The sequence below is a fragment of the Apium graveolens genome, chromosome 9 (genome assembly GCF_009905375.1).
Source record: "Apium graveolens cultivar Ventura chromosome 9, ASM990537v1, whole genome shotgun sequence".
Lineage (NCBI taxonomy): Eukaryota > Viridiplantae > Streptophyta > Magnoliopsida > Apiales > Apiaceae > Apium > Apium graveolens.
The window spans coordinates 43827578-43839158 of NC_133655.1; the positions used below are offsets into that span (position 1 = coordinate 43827578).

Here is an 11581-nt window from a genome sequence, read left to right on the forward strand (position 1 = left end):
TAGCTGGATACTGCTGATAAGGCTGTTGAACCGCATTCTGAGCATTGCTACAACTGAAATTAGGATGATTACTGTTGTTAGGATGATAGGTGGCTGGCATAGGTTGTTGCGATCGTGGGAAGTTGCTGACGAACTGAGCTGATTCATTAGAAATTGTGCACTGATCAGTCTCATGGGCACTAGCACAAAGTTCATAGACACTAGTAATCTGATTAACTCCATAATTAGCCAAAGTGTCCACCTTCATTGTCAAAGCCTTAAGTTGGGCTGCTATAGCAGTTGCTGCGTCCAACTCCAGAATTCCTGCTACTTTTCCCTGAGTCAGTCTCTGGGAAGGATTCTGGTACTCATTAGCAGCAATCAGTTCAATAAGTTCATAAGCTTCATCATAGATTTTAGCCCACAAGGCTCCTCCTGATGCTGCATCAAGCATTGGCCAAGAAGTAGGACCCAATCCATTGTAGAAACAATTGATAATCATCCAATCAGGCATGTCATGGTGTGGGAACTTCCTTAGCATCTCCTTATATCGATCACAAGCCTCACACAGAGATTCTCCAGTTTGCTGCGCGAATTGGGTAAGAGCATTCCTGATTGCTATAGTCTTCGCCATGGGAAAAAATTTAGTGAAAAACTTTTGAGCAAGATCTTTCCGAGTTGTAATAGACCCTACTGGTAGAGAGTGTAACCAACACTTAGCTTTGTCCCTCAAAGAGAATGGAAAGAGTCACAGCTTGATAGCATCTTCAGTCACACCATTGAACTTGAAAGTGTTGCAGATCTCGATGAAATCCCTGATGTGCATGTTGGGGTCTTCGGTAGGAGAACCCCCAAACAGAACTGAGTTCTGTATCATCTGGATCGTACTTGACTTGATCTCAAAAGTGTTAGCCATGATGCATGGTATAATGATGCTAGACTGAATTTCATTAATCTTTGGCTTAGAATAGTCCATCAAAGCCTTCAGATTTTCTTCTTGGTCACCCATAGCTACTATAATTGGCTCTTCAACTTTCTCTTCTTCTTCTACCTTCTTTTCTTCCTCAGAAACTTCCCTGCGAATTACCACAAGTTCTTCCTCGGCTTTATCCAGTGTTCTGTTACGAGTACGCGAACGCGTATGCATACACCCTCACTAGATCACCTAAAATAAAACAAGGGAACAAATAAGTAACAATTTCCAAGTCAATGAACTTTAACGACCACTGATGGAAGCACATAAACTAGTAATTAACACTGCAGTCCCCGGCAGCGGCGCCAAAAACTTGTTAGTCACTAAACACGCGCTAATATTACACGCAAGTATACGAGTTCGTAAGTAGTATAAGATATACATCAGATTCGATCCCACAGAGACTGTATTGGTTAACTATCTAAATTACGCACCTAAGCAACAATGTATGGTTATTATTCAATGTTAAGACAATAACAAAGTGAGGATGTTTATAACTAAAGATTACGCTAACAATTATAACTAAGAGAATAAAATAGACTGGATTAATATATATGACAAACATGGGATTCTAACTTCACTAAGTACTTCATTCAATAGCCTTATTATTCTCAACCTTAGCATGCCATGGTGATGACAGTAATCAGATAACACGAAATTGATAAACTCCAACTTTCGTAGCACGAGTACCATTCTACCAGACATCCACAAAAGAGATAGAAGCTGAATATGCACCAATTATATTGAGACCCTATATGTCTATAGAATTTGACAACATAACGGTTTAAGCACAAGTTATCTATCTTGATTACATAGGGCAAGTAAGATGGGTAAAATTACATAGGAATCATGCATAACAATGCATGAACCTATGCTAGCATGGCAAGTTCTAAACCCTTAAATTCACTTTCGCTTCATTAAGAATTAACACGCTATCTTATAAGTTCGCGACGCTCATAAGACGAATATGCACAACCAATACTAGGATATCATACAATCACCACACACTAAGGCATCAAACAATTTAACTAAATAAATCCATAAATAAATCCGCTAGAACCCCACGATAACGATTAGCCCATAATTAAACTTATCGCTAACATGGGTTCCAATGAAAATATGATATAGCAAACGTAGTTTTTATACGAATAAATAAACCAAAGTACACACAAGAGTATAGGTTCAGCAAAATCAGAAACAAGCATCCAAATTACAACTCAAAACAAAGTTTCACAAGAATAAACTAGATCGTCTTCGCCTTTGTTGAATTGTGCCAAAAGGTCTGTTGCCGTCTTTTCCCTCCTTGATGTCTTGAAAACTATGGATATCTGAATATTTCTTTGAAAAATGACCTAAGTTATGTTTATATAGTAGTTCATCCATTCCCAGGAGTCCAAAATTTGATTGCACAAGAATCAAGATTTTTAAATCCCGACCCAGCGCGGCCGCACGCTTCACCAGCGTGGGCGGACTGACTTTTTATTCCCCCGGCGCGACCGCACGCAATACCAGCGCGGGCGCTCCTGCCTTCTGCCAAAACTTTATTTTTCTTCTTCTTTATTCCTTGCAGTTTCGAGCGTATCTTTCAAGCTTTTTTTTTTGAACACATCCTAAACACCATATTAACATCAAAATAATGCTAATTCACCTGATTCATAAAGTAAAGCCTGAAATGCAAAACCACTTGAAAATACGTTAAAACACAAATAACTTGAGTACAAATACACCAACTTAAATCTTATTAGAGCATAAATAAGTGTCATAAATGCCACTTAACGACCATTCTGAACTCATCTACAGGGCTTGCCCATTTAAGTGTTGAGGATGGAAGAAATGATGTTTTTATTTTTTGTTCAAAAATAGAGACCTCATCCCAAAATCCTCAGAAAAATGCCCAAAGAAACACTAGTTAATAAACATGTTACTGTAAATACCTTGAAAGCCACACCCAAATCAAAGCTCTCTGAAGGTAATGTATTTAGACCAATAGAGAATTGTTATATGTTCTTGGTGTACAGATGACATCATTAACGCACTGAAACATGTTTTAATGAATTTGCAGATATAATCCATGATTCTGGTGTTTTTAGAAGTCTGCAATCTGATGGTTTCGACAGATTGAATTGAAGTATGTATTTGCATTTTTTTGTATTGTAATTAGTCAATGCGATAAATTGTTTACATTTTTTATCTGTATATGATTAGGTACCACACCAGTTAAATCATGTTTAACTGAAGTTTTGGCAAGTAAGAAACTGAGTGTTCATAGAGTTCATGAACGCAATCCTGGTACTATTGAAAAAGGACGTGAATTGTCTAACGTTGCTAGTAATGAAAAATTCTACCCAAAATTTTCATTGCATACTTGACTATAATTTTCGTAAATATATTTTAATAGATTTGATTAACATGTAATTTTGTTGGGAAGTCGTCTGTGAATGAGCAATTTGTAAATACGAAACAAAGTCGATTTGTGGCTCCCGAAGTTTCTACATCATCAGCTTCACGATTGTTTGAAGAATCTTCCATTCATGATGTTGACTTTGAGAATGCTGGTCTGTTATTCATACATTATTTTTTTTGCATCTATTGTTCGTTTGAACACCACATTCATTAAATTTGTTATGACACCTTATGTTTCAGAGCAAAATTTGGTTGGTGAAAATGTTGTTGATGGTTTGAGTGATGATGAAGAGGATCTACATTGGGATGATGGTCATAAGCTTTTATCCATGTACTATTATTTTTCTTGCCTAATAACAATCCTGATTGTTGTTTCTTAAAAATGTAGAATATGTCCATGATGAAGATGAAGGTGCTTTTTCGGAAGAAAGTGATGTTCAAAAGAATGATAAAATGCAGAATGAGGCTGTTATTCCTGGTTTTTTCTCTGTTACATTATTTTGATAGTTTGTTTTATTTTTTACTGTTTAGGTGTAATATTATGAGCCAATTTTGATTAGCAGATGGTTATGCAACCTTAGGATATCCTGATACAGAATGTCCCAAGTGTCGTGCTATAATGTGGAAAGAAGAGAGGGTTAATAAAAATATCACCCGTGGTTTGCCCAAGTTTAGCATTTGTTGTTCACAAGGTCAAATAAAATTTCCCGAAACTCCTCCAATTCCTTCATACCTATTTGAGTTCTACAATAATAAGGCTAAGTCAAGAAATTTCAAGAAAAACATCAGGCTCTATAATGCCATGTTTTCTTTTACATCTATGGGTAGTAAGGTGGATAATTTTATCAATCGTGGTAAAACTCCTTACATATATCAGCTTAATGGTCAAAATCATCATGTTTTCGGTACTCTCATACCGAATGATGGATAAGATCCCAAATTTTGTCAACTTTATGTCTATGATACTGAGCACATAACCGAACGAAGTGGGTTAAAGTTGATGATGGTGACAAAATAGAAACTGGAATTGTTGAAGGGTTGATTAGAATGTTGGATGATACTAATCATTTGGTTCACAAATTTTGTTATGCCCGTGATCGTTTCAGAGAGGAGCCTATAAGAAACCTGAAGATAAAGATTAAAGTAAGTCATTCAGAAAGTGGGCGTGAGAATAATATTGGTCCTTTTGATGAAGTTGCAATTGTAATGGTTGGAGAAAAAAAACCGCTGTTGGTGAACATGACATTATTTTAGAGAAACAAAATAAAGAACTTAAAAGAATCTCAATTATTCATCCGTCTCTAATGGCACTACAGTACCCACTTCTGTTTCCAGCTGGCGAGGATGGATATCATGATGAAATATCTTATGTTGATCCTGAGAACCAGTCCAAGAAGAAACGTAAGCGGATAACAATGAAAGAGTATTATGCTTATAAGTTACAAGTACGCCTGAATGAAGGTATTGTTGGAATCAAATTTCTTTTTTAAATTTGTTAAATTTAAATTACAATTTAGGTTATTGTTATGTATTCTTACAAATATTATATTTTTACTACAAACAGGATTACAAGTTCGATTGGGCGGTAGATTGTTGCAGCAGTATGTAGTTGACGCTTTTTCATGTATAAGGCAGTCGCGTCTCTGGTGGTTGCGTACTCATCAGACCATTTATAACGACCAAGAAATTATACTTGTATTACATCTTAATAAAGGTAATTTATGTGAATTATTACGTGATTAAAGGTGTAGTATCCTAAAACCCTAATTGCTATATGCTACGTATTGTCTGTTTTGATTGGAATATGTTTCGGGTATTTATCGAGTATTTTATTGTAAGTTAAATGTTTTATATCAAAATTTGTACAGCTCAAACAGTATTTTAAAAGACCATATTTCAAACAAAATCATTGGCCCTATTTTTCCAAGTATGGCATATACCACATTGATATTCTGAACATCTAGATATTTTACAAATTTACCTTTTCACGAAAAATGACTTTTCTGGGCCCCTTCGGGTGACAAAAACCCCACAAAAATCACATTTTATTTTTATATGATCATGAAATTATTAAACATCATTTTTCTTTGCATTTTTGTATTATTCACAATTTTTAAGAATTTTTGGCATATATTTTATATTTATTGGATTTTTAAAATTCATAATTAATACCCAAAAATTATAAAAATTGGGGTCAAATAATTTTATTATATGTGTAATTAGACCCTTAATTTTATTCAGGGGTATTATTTTCACTAGTATAAATAGCTAATTTATTTACTAATTATTATTAATTAATTATTAAAAATTAGAAAAAAAAAAGAAATTAGAGAGTGTTGGTGAGGTTTGTGTTCTTGGAGGAGGGAGAAGATCAAACTGTGATATTGAGAGATTTACCAAACCACTGAAAAAGCTCAAGCAACCAACACAATCCTTGTGAAGAGACGAATCTATTGATACCAATAACATCAACTAAGGTTGGTTAAATCTTAAAATCGATTTTTTTTATGTTTTTTGTATGAATGTCAATTTTTGAGTTTGAAGAATCGTTTGATTGTTTTGTTGATTCAGTTAGTTTTATCATAGTCTTAGGAGTGATTTGGTATTTTTATTTTAATTTTATAACCCCTGGATCGATATACCGAGTTCTTTGCTTTTAATGTTTTTGATTTTGTTTTAATAGGATTTATAGGTGTTTGTGATTGATTATAGCTGTTGGAAGTGATTGTAGATATCTAGGGCTTTGATTTAGTTCCAAAATCGTGTTATTTGGCTTTGATTTGACTGAAAATGATGTCGTCGGAGTTGGAGTTGAAGGTCGCCGTTTTTTTCTTGGTTTTAGCCGAAGAAGACGACGGAGTCATCGTCGGTTGTAGCATATCAGGTGGCTGTGCTGTAGAAGTAATTTGGAATGTGTTGGCAGCGAGAACGGAGCAGAATCATTTCGTTTTGGCCATGACTGAGACTCGTCGGAAAGACCCGCCGGCGTCGGATTCTGGGTTTGGCCGGCGGTGTTCTTGAGCGACCCGGTTTCGACCCGGGAAACGACCCGGCTTTGATCCTGTTGGGCTGAGTTGTTTCTAAAAGAAATGTTTCTGATTTTCTAATTTAAATTTTTATTTTATAAAATCAAAAATTAGTTTTTAATAATTAGAAGATTAAATAAAAATCAGATTTAAAATCTGAAATATTTTGAAATTAATTTCTAAATTATTTTATTAATTTAGAAATTTGAAATTATAATTATTTATGTATTTAATTATTTATCTAATTATTTATTTAATTATTTATTACTTAATAATTAAGTAATTATTTAATAAATAAGATTAAATAATAAGATCGAATAATTCGATTGATGATTCGATAATTAATCAATTAATGCGAGTAACTCGTAATTATTCGAGTTGTGTTTCGATAATTTGGGAATTGGTGTTCGAGCGTCCAATCATTTATTTATGCGATCAGAGTTGTAATAATTATTCGTATCAAATAATTAATTATAAGTAATAGATTTAATCATATAATTCGTAATAACTTGTAATTAATTCTAAAAATTAGGGAATAATTATTTTAAAATGTAATAATTCTTAATTAATTTTTTAAAAATATAATTAAGGTTTAATTAATTATGATAAATTATTTATAATTGATTAATAATTAATTAAATCTTGTTTATTGCGTAATAATTAAACCATTTATCTGATTTAAGTGAAACGAAGAACCCTAGACTCAGAAAAATGGCTCGATTCCATTAAAAATATTTATAAATCATAATTTCTTTTGAAAGTGAGTCGGATTATGATAATTATTTGTTTGTAGACCCTATTTGTGATAAAAAAATGACTCTAATAAATCCCGAAAAATTGGGTATCGAGCCAGATAATGCTTGTTAATGGGAATATAAGTCTAGTATCAATTCTAAAAATAATTATAAGTCTAAAATAAATTATGTGCCTTATGTCTATGTGTTTTACGTGATTATGTGAACCTTATGTGTTATGTAATTATATGCGAGTTGGATAGAATCGTATGGATAGATGATTAGGGCTACGTGGTATCAACCTGCGATTGCATATGAAGTAAGTCATCTAAACGAATATCTTTCCTTGATAGATTCAGTACCAATAAGGCAGATCAAGCAGGAGACAGAAGGATGTGAATCATACGAGGTGAAGTGCGTACCAGGCAAGTTTTCCCCTATTCTAAGTTCAAAATATTTAATTACGTCCAACTTTCCATTAGAATTACACCCTGATAATTCTTGTTCACAAATACCGATACACGATTATTGATCCTTTGTTTCTATTCCATTTTGATTCTTGATTTCTCCTAATTTATTGAATCCTCTATTCATATTCCAATACTTATACCCTTAATTACATATACTTTGATATATCCTAATATTGGGATACATCAAAACTATACCGATTGTTCCAGATGCTAAGTTATGCACTGGATGGTTACGATACAGGTCAGGTACAAACCGGACCCTTGATTATTAGGCCATAGTTTCCTGGGTACCCCATATGTTGATTGGGTCTATGCAGTTGGGTATAGATCTGCATTGTATCCTGAGTAATCATCAGGTTATAATGCATATGTTGGTTCTTATTTCCAATCTTGTTCATTTGGCACGCGCCAACAATGGCATTTATTATTATTTACAGAAACAGATGGTTGTTCAAACCAGCAGCGTACCAGTTCATTTATCTTTCTCTTTTTACACTATATATATGGATATTGTTGCAGGCTTCTTGAGCAATTTTGGCTTACCCCCTTTTATTGTTATTCACCTTATTTTTCAGTTAAGGTTGAGAATGAAACCCATCAGGACCCGAATAGTCAAGAAGCGGGTCAAGCTGCGGGGCTCTCTAATTCCAAGAGTGTTTGTCCCTATCCCAGAAGAGAGCTTTGAGTTGCCAAAATATGTGTAGCAGGATAAGTGCTAGTTATAATTTGAATAAAAGATGTTTAGTTTAAAAATTGAATAGAATAATATTTTGTAATAAAGAGAGTTCTTGAGACAGTTTGTTTAGAATGGTTTGTAATAAATTTGGTTTGTCGTTCTTGTTTTTAATCCTTAACCTTGAAAAGATCACGAATAGTAGTAGTTCGGGGTAATTATTTATTTATATTATGCTTGTACAGGTTTAGTAAAGAGTTAGTGTTAATAATGCCCCAAATCTATACCCCGGATTTGGAGGGTGTTATAGTTGGCATATGAGCTTAGGTTTTGGCCCTTGAAAACAAGAACATTAGAGTTAAGATAATACGGGAAGATCACATGAGATAGGAATAATGGTATTAGGGTTGTTAGTTTCTTAGATTAGGAAATTGTGAGTTCTAGGAATGTGATTTGATCTTTTCTTGTGTTATGTTTATTCTGTTAGATGGCATCTTCAGCTTCATCTTCAGAGAGGACGGCATTACATCCAGCATTGCCTCTAGGGTCAGAGCAGGTATTTCCACCATTGCCACCACCACCACCATTGCCTCAGGGACCAACACGGACCAGTTTCTAGCACCAGAGGTACTTGATTTCATTGATTACTTTCCCTACTTCGAGCCTGAGATACCTGAGCTACCACCACTAGAGTTTCCGGTATTTGATATTCCTGATATGGATGATATGCCTCAGTGGGAGGAGTTATATCCTCAGGTTCCAGTAGAGCAGCCCAAGATCCCACAACTACAGCCAGATTCACAGATGTTTGCACCACCAGATCAGCCTGTACTATTCCCTCAGCCTGAGTTCATGGATGAGGTGATTATCGACCAGCCAGTGCCATTGCCTACTAGAGGTTCTCGGACAAATCTTTGTGAGTCCCGTATGGTACCTTGCCAGCAGTATGAGAGTGTGAGAGAGGAAATGATAAGGTGGCAAGATCAGTGCAGAGATATACTCGGATTATTTGATACCGAGAGTATGGACCAGTGAGGGCATTACAGCCAGACTATATATTGAGAGAGAGACTCCTCCAGATATATAGAGCAGGTTCCCAGGAGATTGCTGATTTGAGACATCGATGTAGTTCACCGCAAAATGATGAGGTTAACTGAGGTCGTGTTAGAGACACTGCAGAAGGAGCTAGGTCGAGTGCCGCCTGGATTCTGAGTTTTAGCTAACAGCAGGATGTTGTATTATATGTGATATATATAGATAGATGCAACATAATATAGTATAACTGGTCTGTATATGTGTAGCCGTTAATTTTGACTGGTAGTAGTAGCAGTATTACTGATCTGATGTAGACTTTTTTTATCAAGCACTGACACCTGTAGCTGGTGTCATACCTATATATATAAAATAAACCTTTCCACTTTTTCTTTTATTTTCCAGTCTCTCAAGCATTTACATTTATTTTACTGTTTTACCGTTGCATATTTTAAAAGGCTGTTTTTATTTACAACCATGTTGTACCATTTATTTTTCCAAAAAAAAATTCAATTATTTGCAAACGAGTTACTTAAACATTGAACTGTTTCTAATTACTTATTTTAGATACTTTGTAAACTATTTTATTTACAATATCAACTGCTTAAATTCTACTTTAATACCATACAAATTGTTTCTTTATTCATATCACCTGTTTAATAAGCCGTTACTAAAAGAACCAATTGTTTTATTATCAGAACTGATATGGAAGAAAATAAGGCTTGGGTATGTAATTAATATTGCATTAATTATACCAGAATTAGGCTGAAAGTAAGGCCCATTTGAGAGGGCCCAAAACCCTGAATATTAATTAATTTCGTAATTAATTAATAAGGGATAAGTCAGCTGATAAGATGAGTCCTAGTGGAGAAATAAATCCTTATAGATTGGCCTACAAGGAACCTGGTGGGATAAGGAATCAACTTCTTACCTCTTAGGACTCCAAAGTCCATTCTAATTTTGAGACTTGCCCACCAAGTCTCCTAACCCAAGTCCAATTCAAGGACTCCCAACATCTATATAAGGGGCCTCACCCCACAAATCAGAACTATGATTTTTTGACTTGATTCTTGACAATCAGCAAGGTACGTAGGCATCTTGTTAAGGAAGATCGAGTCACGAAACACAAGAGCAGTCAAATCGAGTCTCGAAGCTCACATTCCCTAGTAATAAATATAGCGATTATTATATCTTACTTTTTGATCCATAACATTTGGCGCTGACTGTGGGGAAGGCATAACAACAACCATGGCGAGAACACGGAAAGGAAGCAGCGCCCTTGAAGGAAGAACACCAACGGGGACAACCCAAACGATTTCGTCAACCGTGGAGGTACCTCCACATTCAACCTATGCCGCCACCCAAGGAGGAGCCCAGGTAGGGGCAACTGAACCTCAAACTCAAGGGACGATTACCTTGGCTCCTCAAGGGACGAATCCCCAACTTCAACAGCTACATACACCTGTGAATTCTCGACCCGTTGGGTATGAGTATTCAACTATTGTGACAACTAATCCCCCTTACGGGATGCCCCTTTACTCCGAGGTTGGAGGAAGTGGACATGCTGGACGGAGTGAAGCACGGGGGCAAACACCCCCTACATACAAGGTTTGGCTCATATCCTGGAGGATCAGGAATTTTCTGGTCCTTATACTAAGATAGACTCCGAATCTTCGGATGATGAAGTGGCCCCAAGAAGGAGACGTGCTAGGAAAGAGACGATACATGATGGTTACCAACATCCTAGGAGCACCCGAGGGATGAATCCCCAAGAAGTGCAGGAGAGAATCAGGGCTCGCGAGGCTGAGATTAAAAGGCTCATGTCACGCCAGGCTCCCAAACCCCCACTACCACCTAGGGGGAGGAATCCTCCACCAATCATAGACATGGATGGTCCGTCACAAAGATGGACCATAGTCCCAAAAGCTGATCCAAGCAACCTTCTTCCCCTTGGAGATCCTGATGATCCTACTCCACCATTCACCAAAGAGATAATGAATGCCCATATCTCAAGGAAGTTCAAGATGCCCACTATCAAAGCTTATGATGGCACTAGAGATCCTGCCAATCATGTCAGGACATTCTCTAATGCACTGTTGCTACAGCCCTTGAATGACGCTATTAAGTGTCAGGCCTTTCCTCAAACCCTGTCGGGAATGGCTCAAAGATGGTATAGTCGTTTGCTCCCGAAACCCAAATAGATCCTTCAGAGAATTAAGTCAGGCTTTTATTAAGCAATTCAGCAGTGGGAGAGTGCATGAGAAAAGTTCAGCATCCCTCATGAGCATTGT

At 36.0% G+C, this 11581-nt stretch overlaps 1 non-coding gene across 1 annotated transcript; it reads left to right on the top strand.

The window, feature by feature from the left end:
* Positions 1 to 491: 491 nt before the first annotated feature.
* Positions 492 to 598, top strand: LOC141688709 (small nucleolar RNA R71). The gene has a single exon (XR_012562142.1). It is a non-coding gene; the product is annotated as a small nucleolar RNA R71 (small nucleolar RNA).
* Positions 599 to 11581: the final 10983 nt, after the last annotated feature.